We start from the raw sequence: 12,448 nt of genomic DNA, 5'->3' as shown, positions 1-12,448 counted from the left end.
AACTGAGTCTTCAGAACCTGGAAACACTTATACATGACTTTTACCTGATGGATTCACAGTATTTGTCTAAAGACTTAAACTGGGGCCCAGGAATGAGAGGGGCCACATGTACGGACTGTAGTTCTGAAGGGTTTAGGCCTCGCTACTGTAGATGTTTTCAGTCTGCAGGGATTCACACTACTATCGTGCCAATTCAAGAGTAATGTTCCAAATTACCATTGATAAAGCCAGTCATTGCAGAGTCTGCAACCATTTTGTCACCTGACCTATATACTCGCACCTTTATCTGCCAGTCAAGATCAAGGTACCTGTCGCACTCAACCTCCTAGCCTCAGGATCACAGCAATATTTATGAGATTAATAATGCTCTGCATTCTAGAACAAATGACTTCTTCCATTTTTGCTGGTGCAGAGATCTTGAGGCAGAGCAAGCCTGTGGAAATGCCAGCACTCTTAATATGCCCTGGGTTCATGAATTCATTAACAATCCTATTCAGAACTCAGATCTCTTCATGAACGGCATGGTTTTCCGTTCCCTCCATGTTTCGGTCATGGTTGACCATGAGCGAGGCACTATTAAGGTCATAGATACATAGAAAATAGGTGCAGGAGAAGGCCATTCGGCCCTTCGAGCCAGCACCGCCATTCATTGTGATCATGGCTGATCGTCCCCTATCAATAACCCGTGCCTGCCTTCTCCCCATATCCCTTGATTCCACTAGCCCCTAGAGCTCTATCTAACTCTCTCTTAAATCCATCCAGTGATTTGGCCTCCACTGCCCTCTGTGGCAGGGAATTCCATAAATTCACAACTCTCTGGGTGAAAAAGTTTTTTCTCACCTCAGTCTTAAATGACCTCCCCTTTATTCTAAGACTGTGGCCCCTGGTTCTGGACTCGCCCAACATTGGGAACATTTTTCCTGCATCTAGTTGTCCAGTCTTTTTATAATTTGATATGTTTCTATAAGATACCCCTTCATCCTTCTAAACTCCAGTGAATACAAGCCTAGTCTTTTCAATCTTTCCTCATATGACAGTCCCGCCATCCCAGGGATCAATCTCGTGAACCTACGCTGCCCTGCCTCAATCACAAGGATGTCCTTCCTCAAATTAGGAGACCAAAACTGTACACAATATTCTAGATGTGGTCTCACCAGAGCCCTATACAACTGCAGAAGAACCTCTTTACTCCTATATTGAAATCCTCTTGTTATGGTCAATGCAAGGTATCCTGGAGGCTTGCTTGAATCCATCATTTGGAGAGAGTAATTCAGTGGATGACAATTGAGCGATCATTTCTATCTCTTCCATAGCTGGCTTCTGGTATTCAGCACTACAGCTGAGCATTAATATAATAAAAGCTGTGGCTAAACAAGGAGGTATTACAAGAATGCTTAAAACCAGATTGGAATTCCCTGATTCCTTCCTACAGTCCTTGCTAGTACTCACCAGATGAGGCCCCCTACTTTGTCATTGGCAGCTTTTTATACACAAATTAGAAAACAACTGGGCAGAGTCTTTGCCTGACAGCCTCGGGCAAGAGTAGCAGCAGTAGGAAATACAGGAAGAGGAGGAAAAGGTGGAGTACAGGAAGGGGATGACAAGGAGGAGATGCGTAGGAGAGGACTGCCTTCAACACCAGCCATAACATTTTGGTGACCTATCGCGGGTGCCGGCAGTCGCGTGTAAAGGTCGTGTAAGTGGGACAGGCCCTTAACTGATTTTCCACCTCCAACAACACTGCACATAGGGCATACCTTAGAGGAATTATACAGTTACACAGAATATATACATTTTCACCTTTTACCTTTTGTTCTTCTGAAAGGGACTTTTGTAGCTGCCGTTGTGGCCACTTGGCAAGGAGGATTTCATTTCTTAACTCAATTCAGGAGAATTATTTGCCATTGTTCTACAGTCTCCACAGAATGATTGCTGGAACACACACACACAATCACACAACCCATCAATATTACCTTTCATACCTCTTGCAAGAGTTAAGTTGATTTATTCATATGCTTTTAATGTTCAAGTTCTCAAGATGTGTCTTCATCAATCATTTCAACAGACATTTCAGAATATCAGATTTCCTTCTGGGTGTCAATTACTTCTCTCTCTTATGTCATAATTTTGTTTCTAATCTCAGCTATCCCTCTCTCCAACGCTTCCCTTAAAGTTTGACTGAATGTCGCTTAATCGATCTGAGTTTTCTATACATTAGGCACTCAGCAGGAGTTTATTTATTGCTAGCAGTATGTTTTGCTATTCCACAATTTATGGGGAAATGTACTAATTTACAGTATGTATTATTAATAATAACTCTCTCTAGTTCAGGTTTATTTGATAGCACCCTGATCTCTTAGTTGAGATTAGTGTGCAAAATTAGAGCACATGGTATTGGAGGTAGGGTATTGACATGGATAGAGAACTGGTTGGCAGACAGGAAGCAAAGAGTAGGAATTAATGGGGGTCCTTTTCAGAATGGCAGGCAGTGACTAGTGGGATGCTGCAGGGGTCAGTGGGACCCCAGTTATTTACAATATATATTGACAATTTGGACAAGGGAATTAAATGTAACATCTCCAAGTTTGCGGATGACACAAAGCTGGGTGGCGGTGTGAGCTGCGAGGAGGATGCTATGAGGCTGCAGGGTGACTTGGACAGGTTGAGTGAGTGGGCAGATGCACGGCAAATGCAGTGTAATGTGGATAAATGTGAGGTTATCCACTTTCGTGGAACGAATAAGAATGCAGATTATTATGTGAATGGTGTCAGATTAGGAAAAGAGGGGGTGCAATGAGACCTGGGTGTCCTTGTACATCAGTCACTGAAAGTAAGCATGCAAGTACAGCAAGCAGTGAAGAAATCTAATGGTATGTTGACCTTCACAGCAAGGGGGGTTGAGTATAGGAGCAAGCAGGTCCAACTGCAGTTGTACAGGGCCGTGGTGAGACCACACCTGGATTACTGTGTGCCGTTTTGGTCTCCAAATTTGAGGAAGGACATTCTTGCTATTTAGGGAGTGCAGTGTAGGTTCATCCGATCAATTCCCGGGATGTCGGGACTGACATATGATGAAAGAATGGATCGGCTGAGCTTATATTCACTGGAATTTAGAAGGATGTGAGCGGATCTTATAGAAACATATAAAATTCTTAAGGGGTTGGACAGGCTGGATGCAGGGAAAATGGTCCCGATGTTGGGGGAGTCCAGAACCAGGGGTCACAGTTTAAGAACAATGAGTAGGCCATTTAGGACTGAGATGAGGAAAAACCTTTTCACCCAGAGAGTTGTGAATCTGTGGAATTATTTGCTACAGAAAGCAGTGGTGGCCAACTCATTGGATGTATTCAAGGGAGAGTTAGATATAACTCTTGGGGCTAGTGGAATCAAGGGATATGGGAAGAAAGCAGAATGGGGTACTGATTTTGGATGATCAGCTATAATCATATGGAATGGTGGTGCTGACTCAAAGGGCCGAACGGCCTACTCCTGCACCTATATTCTGTGTTTCTATGTTTCTATGTTTGTAAACCAGTCAAAAAGCAATCAAAACTGAGAACAATTATCTGAGATGAGGTCTTTTGGTAAGCAGTGGCAAGAGAAAATGTCTTAATTTTGTCAGATTATGCTCTGCGGTATAGGCACAGGCATGTTTTTTATACTTCAATTCATTTGAAGTGAATAGTTATGAGTATTAAGAAGACATTGATTATTTTTTCACAGATCAAAATATACTCTTTGCGGCAGTCTCATTGGACATTACCAGCTGAGACTGTCTTTGCTCAATTAGTACTGCAATCCTGACATCAAATTATCCATTAGCTCTTCAAGATCTTTATCTTAATTCACAAAAACTGGCAAATGAACAAACAAACATAATGAATTAACAAGGACTCACTTCTCAGATCCTTCATGAATAAGTCATGTGAATTTTGCTGTACTTTGCTTAAATTTCCATTTTCCTTGTCTTCAGTATTGTCAGTATTATTGCAATATCCAGGAAACATTCACAGAGTAGAGGAAAAGAATCGGGCCTTCAATAGACTGAGTCTGATGAGGGGTCTCGACCTGAAATGTCACCCTCTCCTTTTCCTCAGAGATGCTGCCTGACCCGCTGATTTACTCCAGCATTTTCAGTGTAAACTAGCATCTGCAGCTCCTTCTTAAACATTAGCATAGTATTGTAAACATGCCTAAGAATGACCTAAATTCCACAATGTTTTCAGGTTCTCATGGCTTCATAATTGTTTCCATTTTTAGTTTGACATTTAGTCCATTTGCATTTACTTTTAGTCCAAAATAATTTACTCCTGTCTATACAATTGCACAATTGTTTCTTCTTTGGTACTTCTGGCTGTTAGTACAATGTTTAGATTATATATACAGTAATCTATGCCTGATAGCATATATCCATGACTGTTTAAAATGATCGCTGGTATTGATTACACATGACAAGATAGGTTTATATAGGAGGAATGACCTTTAAGAATATTAATTTTCAAATATTGTTGATTCTCCTAGGACACACTAAGCTGGCCATATACAAGTGATTGATATAACTTGGTGAAAACTTTGACTCTTGCCAACTATATATAAATACTTTGAAACAGGCATTGCTTATCATCTATCACATCATTTGCTTTAAACACTACAACGTCACCCTGGCTTTTCATAGAAACATAGAAAATTGATGCAGGAGTAGGCCATTCGGCCCTTCGCCAACACCATCATACAATATGATCGTGGCTGATCATCCAGAATTAGTACCCTTTTCCTGCTTTCTCCCCATATCCCTCCTCAGTAGAATTATTTTTCATTCTAACTTATCTGACTCTTCCTTCAGCTGATGGATCCCTGCATATAGGACAGACTGGGACCTACAGCACAATGACCCAAAGCTCCAGGTACACCTGGTTTGAGGTGAACCTCAGTACTGTCTATGTGGAACTTTCACATTCTGCCTGTGATCATGTCAGTCTCCTCGAGTTGCTCCAAGTTCCTCCCGTATCCCAAAGATGTCCTGATCTGTTACCTGACCACTGTAAATTGCCCCTGGTGTATGTGAGTGGCTGATGCATGAGGGAAGAGTTTGGAGTGTGGAGTGCAGTTTTAATTGCCTTACTAAAGGAAAGAGGTCAAGGCATTGCAGAGGATGCAGAAAAGGTTTACCAGAATGCTGCCTGGATTAGGTATTAGCTCTAAGGAGGTTGGACAAACTTGGATTGTTTTCTTTTAAGGCTGAAGGGAAACCCGATAGAAGTATATTACATTAATAATAATAATAATAATAATAATAATAATAATAATAATAATAATAATAATAATAATAATAATAATAATAATAATAATAATAATAATAATAATAATGATAATGATAATGATAATGATAATAATAATAATAATAATAATAATAATATATTTTATTGTCATTGCACATAAGTGCAACGAGATTTGGGTTTGCAGCTTCCATCCGACATCATAACTTAAGTAACTACTAAAATTTAGGTTTAGTTTAAATTATGAGAGGCATAGATGGGGTAGACAGTCATAACCTTTTTCCCCAGAGTGGAAATGTCAAAGACATGAGAGCATGGTTTTAACATGAGACGGGCAAAGCTTAAAGGAGATATGTGAGGCAGGTTTTTCACAGTGAGATGCAGATGCCTGGATTGCACTGCCAATGTTGTTGGTGGAGGCAGATACATGAGTGGCACTGCAGAGGATATTGGATAGGCACACAGATATGCAGGGAATAGAGATATATGCATCACATACACGCAGAGGAGGTTAGTTTAACTTGGCATCATTCGCCTTGAACATTGTAGGCTGAAAGGTCTGTTCCTGTGCTGTATTATTCTATACTCTATCACATCTGTACAAGGTCCCACATTAATGCCCGAGAGTAATTAAAGTTTTAAACTTGTATTTCTTCCCAAAATGAGGTTCAGCCATAATGCGCTGAACTATTTGATGTATTTATGGCACTCCTCGTTGTTTTGCAAATGGACAGAGAAGGATTTAGTTGGTAGATGCACCGAGTCTCTTGCCCAGGGTAGGTGAATCGAGGACCAGAGAACATAGGTTTAAGGAGAAGGGGAAAAGATTTAATAGGAATCTGAAGGGTCACTTTTTCACACAAAGGGTAGTGTGTGTATGGAACAAGCTGCCAGAGGAGGTAGTTGAGGCAGGGACTATCCCAACATTTAAGAAGCAGTTAGACAGGTACATGGATCGGACAGGTTTGGAGGGATATGGATCAAACGTGGGAGGTGGGACTAGTGTCGCTGGGACATGTTGGCCGGTGTGGGCAAGTTGGTCCCAAGGGCCTGTTTCCACAGTGTATCACTCTATGACTCCATGACTATTTAACTTTGGTAATAGCCTGCTACTAACACTTCAACTCTAATTAGCCTATTTTCCTTTTTGGTTTCACTGTTGTTTTTGTCTGCAGATATATTGGTGAAGCGCGCCTGGGCACCTTTTTCATGAAAGGTGCAATAACAATACAATAGCGTGGAAATTAGATTTCATGGGATTCACCGAACACAGAGTGAACAAGATGAAGAACATTTTGTGCCACTCCAGCAATTTGACCTCCTGTCAAAATCACACTCGTGGAGCTGACATAAGCAGATATACATCAAATAACTTAATTCCATAAACAATCATCTTTCTGGTGCCTTGTCATGGAAATAGTATCATGTTCCCCTGGAACAATTATCCGATTCAGATTCAGATTCAGATTCAACTTTAATTGTCATTGTCCGTGTACAGTACAGAGACAACGAAATGCAGTTAGCATCTCCCTGGAAGAGCGACATAGAATATGATTTCAATAAATAAATCTATTTACATGCATACAGTCATAGTGTTTTTCCTGTGGGAGGAGTGTCCGGGGGGAGGGGGGTGATTGGCAATCACCGAGGTACATTGTTGAGTAGTGTAACAGCCGCAGGGAAGATGTTCCTGGACCTGCTGGTCCGGCAACGGAGAGACCTGTAGCGCCTCCCGGATGGTAGGAGGGTAAACAGTCCATGGTTGGGGTGAGAGCAGTCCTTGGCGATGCTGAGCGCCCTTCGCAGACAACGCTTGCTTTGGACAGACCCAATGGAGGGGAGCAAGGAACCGGTGATGCGTTGGGCAATTTTCACCACCCTCTGCAGTGCTTTCCGGTCGGAGACAGAGCAGTTGCCATACCATACTGTGATACAGTTGGTAAGGATGCTCTCGATGGTGCAGCGGTAGAAGTTCACCAGGATCTGAGGAGACAGGTGGACCTTCTTCAGTCTCCTCGAGAAGAAGAGACGCTGGTGAGCCTTCTTGACCAGGGTTGAGGTATTGTGGGTCCAAGAGAGGTCATCGGAGATGTTGACCCCCAGGAACCTGAAGCTGGAAACACGTTCCACCTCCGTCCCGTTAATGTGGATGGGGGTGTGCGTGCCGTCCCTAGACTTCCTGAAGGCTACAATGAGCTCCTTGGTCTTCTTGGAGTTAAGGGCCAGGTTGTTGTCAGTGCACCATGCTGCTAGGAGCTGGACCTCCTCCCTATAGGCCGACTCATCGTTGTTGCTGATGAGGCCAATCACCGTTGTATCATCTGCATACTTGATGATGGTGTTAGTACCATGTACAGGTGTGCAGTCATAGGTGAAGAGGGAGTAGAGGAGGGGGCTCAGCACACAGCCCTGTGCAACGCCGGTGTTCAGGGTGAGGGTTGAAGAGGTGTGCTTGTCTGACCTAACAGACTGGGGTCTGTTGGTTAGAAAGTCCAGTATCCAGTTGCAGAGGGAGGGGTCAATGCCCAGGTTACCGAGTTTGGTGATCAGTTTAGAGGGTATAATGGTGTTGAATGCTGAGCTGTAATCGATGAACAGCATTCTTACCTAAGTGTCTCTGTTGTCGAGGTGGGAGAGGGCGGAGTGAAGTGCCGTTGAGATGGCATCCTCCGTACTCCTGTTCTTGCGGTAGGCAAACTGATAGGGATCCAATGTGGGGGGTAGGCAGCCTTTGAGGTGTGCCAGGACCAGCCTCTCGAAGCACTTGGTGATGATGGGGGTAAGTGCATCTGGGCGGAAGTCGTTGAGGCTTGCCACAGTGGAGTGTTTTGGCACCGGCACGATGGAGGTGGGGCCAACTGCTTGGGCAAGTGACAGGTTGAAGATGTCAGTCCAGACGTCTGTCAGCTGCGCAGCACAGGCCCTGAGCACGCGCCCGGGGATGCCGTCAGGGCCAGCGGCCTTACGTGCATTAGTCCTACTCAGTGCCACGTATACGTCGTAGGGGGTGAGTGTGAGGGGTTGGTGATCAGCAGGTAGCACAGCCTTGATGGCTGTCTCTTGATTGTCCCTGTCGAAGCGGCCATAGAAGTGGTTAAGCTCCTCCAGGAATGAGGCGTCGCTGGATGTGGGGGTGGTCTTGGTGGGTCTATAGTCCGTGATGGCCTGGATGCCTTGCCACATGCGTCGGGGATCGGAGTTGTTGTTGAAGTGCTCCTCAATCCTGAGCTTATGGCAGTGCTTGGCCTTCTTGATGCCCCTCTTCAGGTTAGCCCTGGCTGAACTGTAGGCTCGAGCATCGCCTGACATGAAAGCGGTGTCCCGTGCTTTCAGCAGTAGCCTGACCTCGCTGTTCATCCATGGCTTCTGATTCGGGAATATGGTCACCTGTTTGAGGGAGGTGACACTATTGATGGTGGAGTTTATAAAGTCCAGAACAGAGGATGTGTAGGAATCAATGTCCGTGTGGGAGTCAAGGGTGGCCTGGGCTGCAAACGCCTTCCAGTCAGTGTTTCCAAAACACTGCTGAAGTGTGGAGTCCGCTTCCTCTGACCAGACTTTAACTGTCCTCACTTTTATAATTATAGCACAGTGCTGATTGGGACCCACTAAAGGAACTCCATGCTTGGATTGTATTCTTTGAGTCTCTCCACTCACTCCCCCCAAGTAACACTAAAGCCCCTACTTACTGGTTACGTCCTGAATATTTGACACTCACCCTCTGCCAATCTCATACAGCAATGCCTATTAACCTATGACCAATCCTAGCCCCACCATTGCCTTCCTCCTACTAGCCCTTGATCTTGCAGCGTGACATCCCCTTGCCCCAATCTCTCTTGTCAACACCCTTCATCAACACTCTTGTTGAAGTCTCTCTCTTTGCTTGACAACACTCTTCCCCTTGATCCTCAGCATACCACACATTCCTTCTGGCATTTAAACCTATTTGCTGGCACTCCCCTTTACTCCAAACCCAGCCACATATCTGATCAATGATGCAACCTCAAGCCCTATTTGGGGCCAGTAATAACTAACCCTATCTCCAACCCACCCACTAGACCCCTTGACCCAGCTTCTCTCATTGGTACCCCACTGCTATGACCACATGGCACATTTACAAGTGTGCACTTAAACTTCTAGCCTGTTATTTGTTTGTTCCTTTTATTTCACCATGTTGTAATGTATGATCCCCTAAATGGTCTGAGTTTACTGAACATTCAATTATGTTTTACATATTATGACAGAAAACGATCTAATTAAACTTATGGTTGAGAAAAAAAATCCAATGTCTTGTCAAAAATTGGTCTGTAAACCTCAAAAAAAGTAATCATGTTGTTTCTGGGTGCTATGAAAGGGTTACACTATAGGCTTACTGAGAAATATATTTAGCTTTGTGTTTACTGGCATTGAATAGTTCAAGCAAATACTCATGTTTATGATCGACTGTAAGGCAGCACATCTTGACAACATGCTACCCGATCTTTACTCATTTATGAAATTGGAGAATATGCTCCTCTCAAAGGAAAGGAGCATTAAACAATGTTGTTCACAGTGTGTATTTTTGCCTCGGATTGCAGAGTGGTCTTAAACCATGACTGTCAACAAAAGCATTTTATGAGATGCAAATGTTCCTTCCTTCCTTCCTGCTATTTATGACTTCCGTATCTCCCATGCTGCACTTTTAATCTCAAAACATTTGGTTTTTTTCTCCCTATGAGAGCAGATAACAAATGGCTGATGATCCACAACGGGATTATTCAATTATTGAGATGTAATTCTTCTCCTTTGGAACTGCATCCTCATAAAAGAAAGTAGCCAGTGCAACGGCATACTGATCACCAAGTATAAAAAAAACATTTGATGAGGTACAATGATCATTGATGGAAATGGAAAATATATCTTGATGTTCATCTTGGGAGTTTCTTACATTTTTTACATATATATCTATTAGTAAAGGAATATCTACTTAAGAAATAAATGGCTTTAGTAGTTACTTATGCTAATGTATGTATCCAATTTTGTACATGTTTTTGTTTGTATGTATCCAAAGCTTTGGCAAACATCGGGGTGGCACAGTGGCACAGCGGTAGAGTTGCTGCTTTACAGCGCCATGGACCAGGGTTCGATCATGACTATGGGTGCTGTCTGTGTGGAGTTTGTATGTGCTACCCGTTACCACATGGGTTCACTCCGGGAGCTCTAGTTTCCTCCCACATTCCAAAGATATACAGGTTTGTACGTTCATTGGCTTTGGTAAAATTGTAAATTGCCCCTAGTGCGTAGGATAGTGCAAGTGTGCGGGGAATCACAGGTCGGCATAGATTCGACGGGCCAAAGGGCCTTTATTGCCCTGTATCTTTAAACTAAACTAAACTAAACCAAACTAAGCTAAGTTACTGCATCTTCTGTGTGTTGCTGGTCGGCAGAAGAGAGTGACTCAGCTTGAGAAGGAAAATGTCGGGATTTCTGTCATATTTCCGAAAAGTTCCTTAGAGGTAAGGGAGAGGCTGTGGAAAATTGAAGGATGAGTAACGTCATTGAATAGCCAGCCTCTGATCTGTTTTGGCATCCATAGTATTTGTGTGGTTGGTTCAGATAGTTTCTAGCTAATAGTAACAAGATGTTGACGGAGAGCATTTGGCAATGGCAAAGCACTTTAATGTTCAAGTTCAAGTTCCCATTCATTGTCACATGCATCAATTAAGTACAGTGATATTTGAGTTACCATATAGTCATACAAGTAAAAAAGAACACGACACATAAAAAATTTAACATAAACATCCACCACATTGGAATTAACATTCCTCACTGTGATGGAAGGTTTTAAAGTTCAGTCATCTTCCTCCTTTGTTCACCCGTGGTGGTCGGGGCATTTGAACCCTCAGCACTGCCTCTGCCGACGGTCCGATGTTCAAGCCCTCTGGTCGGGATGATGGAAACTCCGGCGTCGGAACGGATCAGAACACTTCAGTATTCAGTATTCAGTATTTCTTTAATATCATTTTCACTGAGTACTCGCATACACAGAGGAAATGAGAAAATGTTGCTCGATCAGTTTCCATTCAGTATAGTTAATAAAAAAGGAAAATACATAGAGCTTTAAAAACAAATTAAAATTACAATGTCTAAAAGCAGAAAGTAGGCCTAAAATTTACAATAGAATAAAAACAGACATTCCGACCGACAGTGGCTTTAGACGAGGTTGAATGTGTTGGTGAACGATATTTGGGGAGGGGACAAAGTCCGTTAATCAGTCTTATTGCCTGTGGGAAGAAGCTGAGCTCCCGAGTCGGCCTCTTCTTACCGGAGACCGCAGCTTCACGGTGTTAAAGCCCACAGGCCCCGCGGTCGGAACACTTCCACAGTGATCCTCGGCAAAGGATCGCCCGCTCCGCGATGGTAAGTCCGCGACGCGCTTGTGGCTTGAAGTTCCGGGCCGGTCTCCAGGAAAGGCCGCACCAATCCAAGTTGTTAGGCCACAGGGGGCGACGGAGAAAAATCATTTCTCTGTCGGGATAAGTCACTGAAAAAGGTTTCCCCCTATTCCCCCCACCCCCCACATAAAACATACCGAGAAACATTAAAACATACATTTTAGACGCACTAAAAATAACAAAAAATGTCAAAATGACACACAGGCTGCTGGCGAAGCTGCCATCGCGGCGCCACCTGGTGGTCAAGGCATCCAGTGTTGATGGGAGCGGAGTGGATTCACCCTTGTCAGAGGTTGTGTTTGTGCCGGTAATGTTCCTCTGCACTCACCATTCCAAGCCTGAAACAGTTATGATTGTGGGCATAATCTGGTTCATTATTTGAGCAACTGTGAAATCATCAAGTGATAGCCCTGTTTCTGGTGACAGTCAGTACAAGGGGACCTGTTAGCAGATCCTATATTCTGTGAATGAATAAATAAATTATGGTGGAGGAAAGATGGTTGATGAAGGTGCCAATGGTAGTTAGACCAGGGACATTGCCCTGAGGAATACCTGGGACAATATCCTGAAGGGTAATGAAAGGATTGAATTTTAATCAAACACTTTGTTGAATTTCACCTAAGGAACTGATAAAGAGCTGGAGCTAAGAAACCAGCTGCACGAGAAGCAACTAAAACTATGGATGAAGTGCTTCTGCCAAGCCAATGTAATATCGGGAGATAAAAAATGCTTTGATGA

Source organism: Amblyraja radiata, chromosome 4 (assembly GCF_010909765.2).
Source record: "Amblyraja radiata isolate CabotCenter1 chromosome 4, sAmbRad1.1.pri, whole genome shotgun sequence".
Classification (NCBI taxonomy): Eukaryota; Metazoa; Chordata; class Chondrichthyes; order Rajiformes; family Rajidae; genus Amblyraja; species Amblyraja radiata.
The sequence above is the reverse complement of the archived record's forward strand: the minus strand, read 5'-3'. Positions refer to the sequence as shown.